Raw genomic sequence first — 17,115 nt, forward strand, 5'->3', positions numbered from 1 at the left:
AATTTGCCTTAGTACCAAGATACAACTAAACACAGCATAAGCAGAAGAGAAATTCGTCTAAAGCAAGAACCCAATGCTTAGAGCTTTTGAAAAGATAAATATGCTCTCAGCTAGTTATATCTGTAAACTGAGCACAGGATTAATTTTATGTCAGCAAATTACAGTTTTTAACAAGGTATACAGGGCACGGAAACATATAATTGTTCAACACTTGAAATATGCTCTCTTTCAAATAGAGGTAATGAAGTTAGCTGAAGGTGCAGTACAGGGGAGGGGGAAGAGAACCTCACTTCCTATCTGTTCAATGACTTGTTCTTTACAGGTGGTTGGTTGGCAAATTAGCAGCTATTATTTTCTGCAGTGATAAATCCTAATATTTGAAAAAGCTAGTACAGATGGATTGCAGTTCATTGCCATTTGCCACAGTACAATGAAGATTTAATCTTTATGATAAGCAATTCAGGTCTTTACACGACTGCTATAGTGGTATTTAAATTTAATGTCATCAGTCCATTTTTAAGGCAGGTAGCAACTTAGTTTCCTGCAGTTCTTCAATATAAAGTTATTTTTATGGTTTGTGTGACAAAGTTCCTGCTCTACCTTGGTGGGTCTTGCATTTTTGGTGGATTTGCTCGCCTTGGACCTTCACGGCAGCCCTCAGCTTGGCCGTTTTTCTGAACCCAAAGTCCAGGTCAACTCCTCCTGTGTCTGACCAGGAGTTGGGAGGATTTGGGGGGAACCCAGGCCCGCCCTCTACTCCGGGTTCCAGCCCAGGGCCCTGTGGAATGCAGCTGTCTAGAGTGCTTCCTGAAACAGCTGTGTGACAGAGACAACTCCCTGGGCTACTTCCCCATGGCCTCCTCCCAACCCCTTCTTTATCCTCACCACAGGACCTTCCTTCTGGTGTCTGGTAATGCTTGTACACCTCAGTCCTACAACAGTCCACATTCTCACTCTCAGTTCCTAGTGCCTCTTGCTCCCAGCTCCTCACACCACAAACTGAAGTGAGCTCCTTTTTAAAACCCAGGTGCCCTGATTAGCCTGCCTTAATTGATTCTAGCAGCTGCTTGATTAGCTGCAGATGTTCTAATCAGCCTGTCTTAATTGTCTCCAGAAGGTTCCTGATTGTTCTGGAACCTTCCCTGATACCTTACCCAGGGAAAAGGGACCTACTTAACCTGGGGCTAATATATCTGTCTTCTATTACTCTCCTATAGCCATCTGGCCTGGGCTTTTCTTACTTTTCCCCCACTTTAGTTCCCCCCCGCCCCGACCAGGCCAGACGCTTTTTCTTCGTTTTGTTTTTTTTTGCTGTTTTTCTTTGCTGCCGTTTGAGTGCTGGTCAGCTGCCAGCTTGCTGCCAGCCCCCCCACACCTGCCCTCGGACGCTGCTACTGCTCCAGCTGAAACCTCCGGGTTGGGGGGGGAGGACTGCCGACCCGCTCCCTGGAGGAGGGGAGTGGAAGCCCCCAGACCCAGCCGTTTGCTGTTCGTTTGTGGATCTCAGAGTAACAGCCGTGTTAGTCTGTATTCGCAAAAAGAAAAGGAGTATTTGTGGCACCTTAGAGACTAACCAATTTATTTGAGCATAAGCTTTCATGAGCTACAGCTCACTTCATCGGATGCATACTGTGGAAAGTGTAGAAGATCTTTTTATATACACACAAAGCATGAAAAAATACCTCCTCCCACCCCACTCTCCTGCTGGTAATAGCTTATCTAAAGTGATCACTCTCCTTACAATGTGTATGATAATCAGGTTGGGCCATTTCCAGCACAAATCCAGGGTTTCTCACCCCCCCCCCCACACACACACACAAACCCACTCTCCTGCTGGTAATAGCTTATCTAAAGTGACCACTCTCCTTACAATGTGTATGATAATCAAGGTGGGCCATTTCCAGCACAAATCCAGGGTTTAACAAGAACCTCTGAGGGCGGGGGGTAGGAAAAAACAAGGGGAAATAGGTTACCTTGCATAATGACTTAGCCACTCCCGGTCTCTATTCAAGCCTAAGTTAATTGTATCCAATTTGCAAATGAATTCCAATTCAACAGTTTCTCGCTGGAGTCTGGATTTGAAGTTTTTTTGTTGTAATATCGCAACTTTCATGTCTGTAATCGCGTGACCAGAGAGATTGAAGTGTTCTCCGACTGGTTTATGAATGTTATAATTCTTGACATCTGATTTGTGTCCATTTATTCTTTTACGTAGAGACTGTCCAGTTTGACCAATGTACATGGGCGTTGCTGGCACATGCTGGCATATATCACATTGGTGGATGTGCAGGTGAACGAGCCTCTGATAGTGTGGCTGATGTTATTAGGCCCTGTGATGGTGTCCCCTGAATAGATATGTGGGCACAGTTGGCAACGGGCTTTGTTGCAAGGATAGGTTCCTGGGTTAGTGGTTCTGTTGTGTGGTATGTGGTTGCTGGTGAGTATTTGCTTCAGGTTGGGGGGCTGTCTGTAGGCAAGGACTGGCCTGTCTCCCAAGATTTGTGAGAGTGTTGGGTCATCCTTCAGGATAGGTTGTAGATCCTTACTAATGCGTTGGAGGGGTTTTAGTTGGGGGCTGAAGGTGACGGCTAGTGGCGTTCTGTTATTTTCTTTGTGAGGCCTGTCCTGTAGTAGGTGACTTCTGGGAACTCTTCTGGCTCTATCAATCTGTTTCTTCACTTCCGCAGGTGGGTATTGTAGTTGTAACAATGCTTAATAGATATCTTGTAAGTGTTTGTCTCTGTCTGAGGGGTTGGAGCAAATGCGGTTGTATCGCAGAGCTTGGCTGTAGACAATGGATTGTGTGGTGTGGTCAGGGTGAAAGCTGGAGGCATGTAGGTAGGAATAGCGGTCAGTAGGTTTCCGGTATAGGGTGGTGTTTATGTGACCATCGTTTATTAGCACTGTAGCATGGCATCCATTGTCTCCTGGTGCCCGCCTCGCCCCACGTGGAGACATACGTGCAGGCGTTGGCGAGGGTGGTAGGACCCACAGTTATTGTGGCGGCCTCCAAAATGTATGGGAAGGTTGTCTTTTTCTTAGCATCGGAGTCTGCCGCCCATGAGGCTGTGAAGAAGGGCCTGGCGGTGGGGGGGTGTTTGTCCCCCTGGAGCCGCTAGAGGACCTGGGCGTCCGCCTGGTCCTAACCTCCGTCCCTCCCTTTCTACCCAATGCCGCCCTGTTACCCGCTCTCTCCACCCTGGGGAAACCCGCTTCTGTCATCAGCCCTCTCCCATTGGGCTGCAAGGACCCCACCCTCCGTCACATCCTCTCGTTCCGCCAGCAAGTGCAGCTTCTACCGCCGGCGGCGGCACGTGACAGAGAGGCATTTGAGGGGTCCTTCCTAGTCCCATACCAGGGAGCCGCTACTGGGTCTTTTGCTCCATGGGAGAGGCCCGGTGCTACCTCTGCCGATCAGCGGGGCACGTCCGAAGAGACTGCCCCTTGGCCCGGCGGGGAGGGGCACCTGAGACCCCCGAGACCCGGCAGGACATCGACTCCGTCGTTGCCGACGCCCCTGGCCACCCGGCACCTGAAACCACCTCTCCTCCTGCTCGATCCACCGCCGCTCCTGTCCGGGCCCAAGAGACACCTCCCCTACAATGCCCAGACGAGCGAGGGAGTCCCACCCCTGCTGTTAACAATCCAACAGAGCCTATGGAGGAGGGTGCAGCAAAGATATTACCGGGCATAGGAGAGGGCCCGCCACAAGGAGAACTGCACCCCCCTCAGGTTGCTTCACCGTTACCCCCCCCGAACCTCTGAACCATCGCCTCTGCCTCCTGACACGACCCCTGCTAACCAGCCCCCAGACGATGCTTTGGAGGGCTGGACCCTAGTCCAGGGGAAGCGAGGCAAGTGGAAGGCTCGAGATCTGCTGCACCCATCCGATGCGGAGGCTCCCCGGAAGACCAGGAAGGGAGGCACTGATACTGAGCCTTTCGCTATGCCCATGAGTGAGATCCATACGCCGGTGTCGGGAGGGGAAGACAAAATAGCATTGGAAGGTAGGATCTCCCCTCCACGGGAGACCCTCCCCTCTGTGACCCCTCAGGAAGCCCCTTCTTCCCGAATGTCACCCGAATCCCCCGCGAACCCTGAAGCGACCGTTGAGGCGGGCGCCAGAGGAGAGACCCCCAGGGTGGTGGAAGGCGACCTCTCCTCCATGTATGAGGACATTGAGGTGCTAGGTTTGACCCCGGTCACCCAGGGAGAGGATGACCTACTGCTGGGTGGCCTCGATCTGGGCAACCTCACCCCAGTCCCCCTTTCCCCATGCTCCCTCCCCCTAACCGCCTTCCGGAGAGGGCACCCTATAGAAGGTGGTCCACCACCTGATGCCATGGCTGCCAAATCCACCATAGAGCCTGTGCCTAGCATCACTGGGAGCCCCCTCTCCCCCGCCCCTTAACCCTCGAATCTGCTCAGGAGGTGCCCCCTTAGCTACTTGCCTCCCGAAGCCCAGAGCTTCGCCTCTGCCCCCGCCCCCACCCCTGTCCCTGCCCAATCCACCTCTTCCTGCAATGCTATTGCCAGCCCTGGGGTTATTTCTTTCCCGTTTTTTGCGGATTCCCCCCAAGGAGCAGCCTTTGCATTTTCCTGCTGCAACCCATTAGGAGCTGCAATTTTCCCTCCGCCATCCCCTTCTACCCCAAGGCTTGAGATGGACCTAATAATTTATACTGTCAGACGCCCCGTCGGTGGTCCGCAACCTGCCTGCCCGCTTCAGCGGAGCACGAGGCTGCACCAAGAGCCCCACTAGGGAATAACTGGGAAATCGCAACCCCACCCCCCCATGAGCTGCGAAAAGCATTGCGGGAGTTTTTAGAAGACATCCGTGGCTCCTGCAACAGGGTACAGCTGGCTCTCCAGCTATGTGGGGACTTTGATCAACTCCTCCAGGCCACAAGGGCCCTTATAAAGGAGGGTAGAGGGCAAGGAAGGCACGGTGCCACAGCCTATGGGCAGGCCCACAGCTTCCGTGATGATTTACTCACTTATGGGATGGGTCACGGATTGTTGCGCGACCCGCCGGGGGCCGCAAACACCCCCGCCAACGAGGAACCCCCACCCCCGTAGCCCTCCGCATGACGCCTCTCATTATCGCAACTTTGAACACCAGGGACTGTAGGATGGCTCTCCGCAGGTCCCAGGTGCTCTCTTATCTTCGGGAAGGGGGGTACTCTGTGGTTTTCCTGCAGGAGACCCATACAGATCCGACCGCCGAGGACTGCTGGCAGCTGGAGTGGGGGGACGGGGTCTACTTTAGCCACTTCACGATTCGACAAGCTGGAGTGGCGACCCTGTTCTCCCCCAACCTACGGCCCGAGGTGATAGGGGTCACTGAGGCCATGCTGGGCCACCTGCTGCATCTCCGAGTCCATATGGAGGGGCTCGTGGTCAACCTCGTTAACATCTATGCCCCGACAACGAGCCCGAAGCGGACGCAATTCTATCAGCGGGTGTCCGACTTCCTCAGCACCCTAGATTCTCACGAGTGCTTTGTCCTGGGAGGGGACTTTAACACCACCCTCGAGGAACAGGACTGCTCAGGGGCCGAGCTGAGCCCGGCCGCTGAGAACATTCTCCGAGGACTAGTCGAACATCACTCCCTAGTGGATGTCTGGCGTGACCACCACCCAGATGACACTTCCACGTTCCCCTTTGTCCGGGTGGAGGCCCATCAGTCACACTGCTCTTGGTTGGACCGTATTTATTTATCCCGTTTCCATCTTTCACAAACCCACTCCTCCAACATTCGGCTGGCCCCATTTTCCGACCATCATCTAGCCACCATAACAGCCACCCTACGCGCAGAGAGGCTGGGGCCGGCCTATTGGCATTTTAACAACAGCCTGTTAGAGGATGAGGGCTTTGTGACATCCTTCTGGGAGTTTTGGCTGGCCTGGCGAGAGCAGCGGCGTGCCTTTCCCTCAGCGCGGCAATGGTGGGATCTAGGAAAGGTGTGCGCCAAGCTCTTCTGCCGTGACTACACTCGGGGCACCAGCCGACAGAGAAATGCAGCGATAGAGCAGTTGGAATGGGAGGTCTTAGAAATGGAGAGGCGTCTGGCCGCCAGCCCCGAGGACCCGTTCCTCTGCGGAGTGTGCCGGGAGAAGCGGGAGGAGTTCCGGGCCCTCGAGGACCATTGGGCCCAAGGTGTCTTCGTTCGATCCTGCATCTGCCAGTGGGTGATTTAGACCAGGAGAGAGAGGATCTGCAAGCTCAGCTACAACAGATGCAGGGAAGGAGATACCTGCCCTCCCCTGGGTTTCAGAGAGGAGGGCCAGGGCCTTCTATGCAGGCCTTTTCTCCCTAGATCTGACTGATCCTAATGCTTGCAGAATGCTCTGGGATGATGGTCAGCATGCCAAGACCGGCTAGAGCTGCCTCTCACTCTGGCCGACTTCTAAGAAGCCCTCCGCCGCATGCCCACCAATAAATCTCCAGGCATGGACGGGCTGACCAGTGAGTTCTACCGCGCGTTCTGGTATGTCCTTGGCCCAGACCTGGCCACTGTCTGGGCTGAGTCTTTGCAGGGCGGGGTCCTCCCTCTTTTGTGCAGGCGAGCGGTGCTCACCTTTTTGCCGAAGAAGGGGACCTCCGCGATTTACGAAACTGGCGCCCCGTCTCGCTCCTTAGCACGGATTACAAAATTGTAGCGAAAGCAATCTCGCTGCGGCGAGGGTCCGTGATGGCGGACGTGATCCACCCAGACCAGACCTACACTGTCCCGGGCCGCAGCATTTTTGACAACCTATTTCTAGTCCGAGACCTTTTTGGAACTCGGGCGTAGAGACGGTCTGTTGTTCGCCCTCCTGTCTCTTGATCAGGAGAAGGCATTCAATAGAGTGGACCATGGGTACCTCCTGGGCACTCTGCAGGCATTTGGATTCGGACCTCAGTTTGTGAGTTTTCTCCAGGTGTTGTACGCTTCCGCGGAGTGTCTGGTTAGGCTCAACTGGACCGTGACCGAACCGGTCAGCTTCGGGCGAGGAGTACGGCAGGGGTTCACCCTCTTGGGCCAGGTGTACGCTCTGGCGATCGAGCCCTTCCTCTGTCTCCTCCGCAGGAGGTTGACGGGGATGGTGCTGTGGGAGCCGGAGCTGCGGCTGGTCCTGTCGGCATACGCCGATGACATGCTCCTCGTGGTCCAGGACCCGGGTGACTTGGCGCGGGTGGAGGCTTGCCAGGCCATCTATTCGGCAGCCTCCTCCACCCGAGTCAACTGGGTCAAGAGCTCTGGCTTGGCAGTGGGGGACTGGTGGCAGGTGAGCTCCCTCCCACCCGCGCTTCAGACCATCCGCTGGCATGCGGGTCCACTGCTCTACCTAGGCATTTACCTTTCTGCCACGCACCCTTCCCCACCGGAGAACTGGCAAAATTTAGAAGGCGGGGTGATAGAGCGGCTCCGGAAACGGACAAGGCTACTCTGATTTCTCTCCCTCCGAGGGAGAGCACTGGTGCTTAACCAACTAGTCCTGTCCACGCTCTGGGACTGGCTCAACACCCTGGTCCCGGCCCCAGGTTTCCTAACCAACCTGCAGACATCGATTCTAGAGTTCTTTTGGTCAGGAATGCACTGGGCCCCTGTTGGGGTTCTTCATCTACCCCTGAAGGAAGGAGGGCAGGGCCTGAAGTGTCTGCACACTCAGGTCCGTGTCTTCCGCCTTCAGGCCCTGCAGAGGCTCCTTTATAGTGCAGGTAGTTCGACGTGGAGCATATTGGCGCATGCCTTCCTGCGCCGCTTCCAAGGGCTCCGATATGACCGGCAGCTCTTTTATCTTTTTCCGAGAGGTTTTCCGCGAGACCTCTCCGGGCTGCCGGTCTTCTACCAGGACCTCCTCCGGACCTGGAAACTGTTTTCAATGACCAGGTCCGTGGCGGCCTCTGTGGGAGCAGATCTCCTCACGGAGCCCCTGCTACACAACCCCCAGCTCCGTGTGCAGGCGGCAGAGTCCCGCTCGGTGCGCCAGAGTTTGGTCCTGGTGGAAGTCACGAGAGTCGGAGACCTCCTGGACTATGACCGGGGAGACTGGCTGGATCCCCTGACGCTGGCTCGGCACATGGGGCTCTCCAGACCTCGTACCCCCCGGAGCGTACTTCAGGAGGTGAAGGCCGCCTTGACGCCCGCTGCTCGGGCTTATCTCAACTGAGCCCTGCGTGAGGGCGCACCCTGCCCACCCTCTACCACAGGCCCGCTGGACCTTTCAATTGGGTCCCTACCCCGTAGATCCCAACAAACCCCTCACCCTTTCACTGAAAGCCAGCTGCATGAACTGCAGCCGGTCAGCTTCCAAATCGCGCCACGGAAAAATCTATACACACTCACGCTTCACACCCTTCACACCCATACCGTAGTGTCCCGCCCTGATACAAAGTGGCGGGACCTCCTGCCACCTTTGGAGGGTGAGCAACCCTGGTGGGCCAGCGTGTATTCCACCTTGGTCCTCAGGCCCGTCGGGGACATTAGTTGGCGGCTCCTTCACGGAGCTGTGAGCACGGGTGTGTTTTCGACGCGGTTCACCCCCATCCCGGATACTTGCCCTTTTTGCAACGTGAGGGAAACCCAGGCGCACGTATATTTAGAGTGTGCCAGGCTGCAGCCCCTTTTCCAGCTCCTCACGAATATTTTATTATGCTTTTGGCTACACTTTTCCCCTCACCTTTTTATCTACACACTCCCCATCCGTGGCCCCACAAAATCGCGAGATCTCCTGGTTAACCTCCTCCTAGCCCTAGTTAAAACAGCCATTTATAAAACCAGAGAGGGGAGGTTGGCTAATGAAGCGTCCTGCGACTGTAGGGCCATTTTCCGATCCTCAGTACATTCACGTATCCGGGCGGAGTTCCTCTGGGCGATGTCCACTGACTCCCTTGACGCCTTCGAGGAGCGGTGGGCGCTGTCCGGGGCTCTCTGCTCGGTGACCCCGTCCAGTTCCCTCCGTCTGACCCTTTGATTGAGGGGAAGAGCGAGAGACCCCAGCCCCAGCTGTTGCCGCTGTGGATAGGAGGGGTCCTATAACACGTGGGTGTACGTCCCTCCCACCCCCAAACCGCCCACCCCAAAGCCGTGCCCATCTTGTCAGGCACTCTCAGGAGAGGAATAATCGGTTACACTGGGCGTGGCACTAGGTAACTCGAGGGGGTGGAAGATCATGAGTGTCAAGGAAGCCCCCCCGCTCTAGGCCACCAGGTAACTCAGGAGGGTGGAAGACCACGAGTGTCGAGGAATCCCCCCCACTCTGGGCCCAGGCTAGCCTGAACACTTCTCCCTCCTGAAGGCTGCTGTGTTATACCTTGTGTTTGCTTTTGTTTTGTTGCATAGTTTTGCTTTATCTTTTTTGGTGATTCTTTGTAAGTGTTACACAAATAAAATTCTTTTCTGCCTAAAAAAAAAAAAAAAAAAAATTACTCTCCTATAGCCATCTGGCCTGACCCAACCACATTTGTTACTGCATTTCAATCAATTTAAGACATTTTAGCATTAGCCATGTTTATCACCCAAGTGGTAAAAACAGAGGACAGGAGGAATTTTAGAATTAGTAGAAATGCACGTGTGACCATGGTTATATTATGCACAGAGCTACTTTCCAGGGACTATTTAAAAGACAAAATATATCTTTTGGTCAAAACTTTCCCAGGTTTTTTATTTTGCAGAAATACCTTAAGATATGTTGCACAATATTCTCAGCTGTACCCATTGTCTATGGGGCACAAAGGAATTGGTTGTGGCTCCCTGAGTCTGGGGCTGGTCCCACACTGGCACTGACCTACTTTAAGGTAGCCTTGAGTCTGTTCTAAAATACAGTATCTGGCTCTGGCCCCAAGGATCAAATGTTAGATGGAGATTGCTGGAGTACAGTGAAATTCGAGTCAGAGCTCCCTAGTATCGCTGTTAAAATCCATACCAGCAGGTTTCTGGCCCCTTTGAACCACAAGAGAAGTACAAAAGTAACAGATTACAGAAAATGAATCGTACCCATTTTCTTCTCGGATCCATGCACAGAGACCTGTTGCTGGCACAGGGAAACAAACACACATCCTCAGCGATGTAAAAATGGGCAAACATGTTTTCCACACTCCCTATTTTCACTATCCTCACAATATATTTTAATCATATTTGTTTTCTAATGCAAGTGTCTCTGTACGGAGCCATTGTAGACGGTAGGGGATAGTTATTTAGTCGCTAGTATGTAACAATAGTGAAGAATCACAAAAGTCACATTCTTCTAACACTGAACAAGCATCCTATAAGTAGAATACAGAGTAGCAGCTGTGTTAGTCTGTATCCGCAAAATCCGCAAATTTGTTAGTCTCTAAGGTGCCACAAGTACGCCTTTTCTTTTTGTAAGTAGAATAGTATCCTGAAATCTGTTCATTTCTGTGTCTTCCTTTCTCTTTCTCCATTTGTGTCACTGTATAGCTTCTACCTAGAACTTTCCCCAGCCTCCTACTGCCTGAATTCCTGCTACAGTTTTAAGGAAAAATATCTTCACAGGATATAATAGTAATAATGTCCCAATTATTACTATTGCCTCCTCAAAGGACAATGTCAGACAGCTAGGCATTTTGTCTTCTAAGTATGTAACTTTGATCTTTGATCTTTAACCTCAGTTCTATCTTATACAGTCCAATATTTTGGTGGCCATGCTTACTGCATGCAATGTTTGCTGATATTATTTAAAAATATTATTTGGGACCTTTTAAAACTAAGGTTATTTCTATAAGAAATGGTATAGTGGTGAGCTGCTGAGTCTGAGTATGGAAGGGTGACCACCAGTCCTCTATTTGAAAAGAGAATCCCTTATTTTGACCCTAAAATTCCATGGCCTACATCCAATAAAGAACTATTAAAGCAGCGGTTTTCAACCTTTTTTTCATGTACAGAGCCCTAACAAATTTTCAGTGGAGGTGAGGACCCCTTTGGAAATCTAGGCATAATCTACAGAGCCCCAAGGGTCCACAGATCACTGGTTGAAAACCACTAAATTAGAGGATTAAGTGAGATTTAAAAGGTATGTTTTCAAGAAAGGATCATACACAATGATACAAACATTTATTGTGGGGTGGTATACATGAAAAATAAGCTTTGCTATGTATTTTTGTACATAACCTACATTTCAAGGAAATAAGACATCATTTTAGTTTAAGGCAACTATAAAGTGGTTAAATGGCTAGAGAATCGATGCAGCTAGGGTTCCTGGGGACTTCAGAGCCTAAACATGACAGGTAAAAGGGATAAATAGGAATGAAGGGGCTGATGGTATGAAAAGCTGTTCTTAGCCTGGCAGAAGACCAAACACAATATTCTGATCCCCTCCAGAAAGGAGGAGGAACTTTGTACCTGATTTTCCCTGTCCCCTGGAGAACATTATGGCTTTGGTTTTCTGGTTTATACCCTGAAAGAGGGAGACACTTTTTATGAAAGATTAAGCCCTGGAAAGAGACAAGTTGAGGGTTTTATTTTTTGTCTGCTTATTGAACTGGTGAGTTATTCTCATCACAAGAGTGCTTTATATCTGCATATTGTAAATAATTAAAGTGCCACTAAATGGTTCTCCAGAATACATGGCATAATTCCTAGATTTTGTAACACCAATGAAACGTCTTCTTGTTTTGCACTGCAAAGAGCTTCCTTTGTTTAGCTCTTTACTTCAGCTCCTAACAATTCTCGCAGATGGTGAGGGCAAGCACTCCATGAGACTGGCCCATTTGCACATATTTTTTTTTAACGTAAATGTTCATGTTCTTTCCTTCTAAACAAAGTTTCAAACTTTTCCTCAAATCTGTGACTGAATTTACCATCTTCTGAGGCAGTCTGTGCATGAGAAACAAGCTGGAAAGCAATGTAAAATGAAAGCTATTATAAGTTTCAGCGAGGTCATGCTATACGATGAGTGATCTTTTGTTTTTTGTTTTCATTCAAGACACTGTTCAATTATCATGCTTGAGGAAGTTTCTTGGCATATACTTTATGTTATTAAAAACCTGATTGTGATACTCCTAAAACCTTATTACTGATTTGCTAAATTCAGCTAACATGAGAATACAAAATGTCTTTAGAAGAAAAAAAAGTAATCTCAGATGTTGCTAGCTCTTACAAGAAGGAAGAGAATTATTATAGGAACATTTTGAAACCACTAAAATAGGGTACTTACTTTTTTCCAGGGGAGAGACTTTGGAGGTTCAATTTCTGTTTGAAAACATGACTCTTTTAAACAAAACAAAACAAAACAAAAAAAAGAGTGGTTAGTAGAACGTCCAGATCATTGTTAAGGACTCTGGAAAATGAAATTATGTGAGATGTTGACTGTGCACAAAGGAAGAGGAGATGGAAAAATTGTTCATTGTGAACAAGTTATCTTATAAATTCAGTTCTTTTTTGGTCACACTCCAACCCTTTTCTCTGCATATGAACGAGACATTCACCTGTGTTCAATTTATACTTCACATGCACCAATTTCAGCCTGTGGACTGTTCACAAAGTGTTCACTTTAACTATTTGCTATTTGTACTGCTAAAGCACATGATATTTCTACTCTCAGACTGGAGGACTAAAATGTTAAACAGGAGAAGAAGAAATAGCAAATAAAGAATGAATAGTATCTGTGGTATTTGAACTAACAGCCATTGTTCAGATAAGAATGGTGAATGAGAAACAACCACTAAGCAATGTGGTTAATGTATTGGTCACAACTTTTGTAGAACATAACCTCTAAAGGGAACAAATCAAACAAACTAGCAGATAACTTCTCCAGTACAAAATGAAATCCTTGCCACTAAAGCCCCAAAACACAGCGGTAGGTTACCCTTCACCAAACCCTAAAAATAAATGGGAATTTGGTAAGTCCTGAAATCCTTCTCAGTATGCATAAATATAAGGGCAACAGAATGACTAACTTGCACATATAGTTCTTGCAGCTGAGTGAACAAATTGTGCATTTGTGCATGCAAATGGAAAGCTAAGTAGCCAATATACAGTATGTGCTCAAAATCATACTCACACAAATTTGAAAGTCAGGCCCTTAATATAAGCCTTTGACAAAGTGGCACTTGCTGAATCCCTTGTTGAAATGTACACTGATCTGGCTAAGTCAGTGATTCATTATATATAGTGGAAGAGAATACATGTGCCTCATGCATACATCTAGAAATGTGAAGTCCAGTTTACTGACATTTTATACTATGAATTGCCATTGTTATTGAGTGGCATGCAATTTTCAACTCTTCAGACTTGTTGACAACAATCCTTTATAATGTGCTCATGGCAGTTCTCTTCTTTGTGACAATCCAAAAATTGTTGAACATGGACAGTTGAAAATAGAGGGTTTTTTCTCTTCCAGTGGGAGCTCTTAACCCATTGATTTTAAAAAAAAAGTTTGAGTAGAGATCAAGTAAGGAAAATTTTAGCCTAAGAAGGAGAATTTGTAGGCAAGTTAAGTGTAGGATTGGGGAGGAGGCAGTGCTTAATTTGTGCCGGGGTTGAGCCCCAGCTCATGTAGGCTTGGCAGTTCATAGCCCCAGCATTGTGGGCTTGCCACACCAATTATGAAAATAAAAAAATTGCTTGAGCCTGGACACCTCTTTCATTACAAATTAAGCACTGGGAGGAGAGTGAAGACTGCAAATAAAACTATTTTGCAGTCTGAACTACACAACATTTGTTCCAAAACAAATGCTACACTAGATGGAAAAAAGCATTCAAAATATGTCTTTGAAAACAATATATTCTCACTGGTCCTTAATTAAATGTAATAGTCTAAGGACTATTACCAGACACTCTCAGCTCAGCTAGAACATTCTCTCTAGATGTCTTCCCAGCCAAATTAAGAACATCTCCAAGACTCCCTGCTTTCTAAGGCAAGCAGAAGAATTGGCATAGTACCCATACCTTGACCATCAGCTTTTGTCTCAGCCCTTCTCTGCACTTCAGATGGCTTCCATTGTTGTCAAAGGATTTTGGATTAGTTACCAAGACCACACCTAGTATCCAATTCAAGGACTTATCAACAAATAAAAAGGGAGAGAAGGAAACTGAAATAGGAAATGTAAACAGGGCAGCTGAGCGAGAAGTAAAACCCAAGAACTTGAGTGAAGCCGGGAGAAGTGGTCTAAATGAGATACGGGTGTAAGAGCATGTCCTTAATGGATTAATTTTCCTACTTAAACTAGAATAATTGTCTTTACATAGATCCACAATGCTTTCAAGAGCTCTGCTGTTCTTCAGGTGTGGAATAAAATCCATAGTTTTGTTAAAGTGTATTTGACATAGATCAATCCCTGGCTAATTTTGTAGCTCATTTTTAAATGAAAATGCTGAGTGTTGGAGTGTTCATGATGAAATTGCTGAGAGCTGGTTAGTTGACAACTTTGTCTATTACCGAGCTTTTAACATTAATACAATTGCACTCTTATTTTTCACAGGTTCTAAAGAAAGAATTATTGATTGCAGGCCTGGTACATTCTGCCGACAATTTCTGAGCCTCTTTCCTATGTACTCTTAACTCCTTCGTTGCCATTCCTGAAGTCTGCAATTGTTCTTTTTCTTGATGTATAAATTCTTGTATTCTTTAATAAGAACTTGTTTACATGGAGAATTATTCCAGAACCACTGTTCCTGAATAACTGTATGGGGTGATGCACCTATCCTGAATTATCTTAATCCAATTCTGCCTCACAGTCATACACGTTCTCTCTGTCCCTGGCCCAATGACTGTTCCAATGTGAATAAATATATAAATAATCATTGGGCCACAGTGAGTGAGAGTGAGAATAATGAGGGCATTGACCTGGGAGGTGGGAGACCTGAGGTCCAGTCCCCTTGATCCTATCACTCTTTCATAGAATCATAGAATCATAGAATATCAGGGTTGGAAGGGACCTCATCTAGTCCAACCCCCTGCTCAAAGCAGGACCAACACCAACTAAATCATCCCAGCCAGGGCTTTGTCAAGCCTGACCTTAAAAACTTCTTAGGAAGGAGATTCCACCACCTCCCTAGGTAACACATTCCAGTGTTTCACCACCCTCCTAGTGAAAAAGTTTTTCCTAATATCCAACCTAAACCTCCCCCACTGCAACTTGAGACCATTACTCCTTGTTCTGTCATCTGCTACCACTGAGAACGGTCTAGATCCATCCTCTTTGGAACCCCCTTTCAGGTAGTGGAAAGCAACTATCAAATCCCCCCTCATTCTTTTCTTCCGCAGATGAAACAATCCAAGTTCCCTCAGCCTCTCCTCATAAGTCATGTGTTCCAGTCCCCTAATCATTTTTGTTGCCCTCCGCTGGACACTTTCCAATTTTTCCACATCCTTCTTGTAGTGTGGGTCCCAAAACTGGACACAGTACTCCAGATGAGGCCTCACCAATGTCAAATAGAGGGGAATGATCACGTCCCTCGATCTGCTGGCAAAGCCCCTCCATATACATCCCACAATGCCATTGGCCGCCTTGGCAACAACAGCACACTGTTGACTCATATCCAGCTTCTCGTCCACTGTAACCCCTAGGTCCTTTTCTGCAGAACTGCTGCCAAGCCATTCGGTCCCTAGTCTGTAGCGGTGCATTGGATTCTTCCGTCCTAAGTGAAGGACTCTGCACTTGTCCTCGTTGAACCTCATCAGGTTTCTTTTGGTCCAATCCTCCAATTTGTCTAGGTCCCTCTATATCCTATCCCTACCCTCCAGTGTATCTACCTCTCCTCCCAGTTTAGTGTCATCTGCAAACTTGCTGAGGGTGCAATCCACACCATCCTCCAGATCATTTATGAAGATATTGAACAAAACCAGCCCCAGGACCGACCCTTGGGGCACTCCACTTGATACCGGCTGCCAACTAGACATGGAGCCATTGATCACTACCCGTTGAGCCCGACAATCTAGCCAGTTTTCTATCCACCTTATAGCCCATTCATCCAGCCCATACTTCTTTAACTTGCTGGCAAGAATACTGTGGGAGACCGGGTCAAAAGCTTTGCTAAAGTCAAGGAACAACACGCCCACTGCTTTTCCCTCATCCACAGAGCCAGTTATCTCGTCATAGAAGGCAATTAGATTAGTCAAGCATGACTTGCCCTTGGTGAATCCATGCTGACTGTTCCTGATCACTTTCCTCTCCTCTAAGTGCTTCAGAATTGATTCCTTGAGGACCTGCTCCATGATTTTTCCAGGGACTGAGGTGAGGCTGACTGGCCTGTAGTTCCCAGTATCCTCCTCCTTCCCTTTTTTAAAGATGTGCACTACATTAGCCTTTTTCCAGTCGTCCTGGACTTCCCCGATCGCCATAAGTTTTCAAAGATAATGGCCAATAGCTCTGCAATCACATCCGCTAACTCCTTTAGCACTCTCAGACGCAACGCATCCGGCCCCATGGACTTGTGCAACTCCAGCTTTTCTAAGTAGTCCTGAACCACTTCTTTCTCCACAGAGGGCTGGTCACCTCCTCCCCATGCTGTGCTGCCCACTGCAGCAGTCTGGGAGCTGACCTTGTTCCTGAAGACAGAGGCAAAAAAAGCATTGAGTACATTAGCTTTTTCCACATCCTCTGTCACTAGGTTGCCGCCCTCATTCAGTAAGGGGCCCACACTTTCCTTGACTTTCTTCTTGTTGCTAACATACCTGAAGAAACCCTTCTTGTTACTCTTAACATCTCTTGCTAGCTGCAACTCCAGGTGTGATTTGGCATTCCTGTTTTCACTCCTGCATGCCCAAGCAATATTTTTATACTCTTCCCTGGTCATTTGTCCAATCTTCCACTTCTTGTAAGCTTCTTTTTTGTATTTAAGATCAGCAAGGATTTCACTGTTAAGCCAAGCTGGTTGCCTGCCATATTTACTATTCTTTCTACATATTGGGATGGTTTGTCCCTGTAACCTCAATAAGGATTCTTTAAAATACAGCCAGCTCTCCTGGACTCCTTTCCCCCTCATGTTATTCTCCCATGGGATCTTGCCCATCAGTTCCCTGAGGGAGTCAAAGTCTGCTTTTCTGAAGCCCAGGGTCCGTATTCTGCTGCTTTCCTTTCTTCCTTGTGTCAGGATCCTGCATTCGATCATCTCATGGTCACTGCCTCCCAGGTTCCCATCCACTTTTGCTTCCCCTACTAATTCTT

The sequence above is a fragment of the Natator depressus genome, chromosome 1 (assembly GCF_965152275.1).
Source record: "Natator depressus isolate rNatDep1 chromosome 1, rNatDep2.hap1, whole genome shotgun sequence".
In the NCBI taxonomy this organism is placed as follows: domain Eukaryota; kingdom Metazoa; phylum Chordata; order Testudines; family Cheloniidae; genus Natator; species Natator depressus.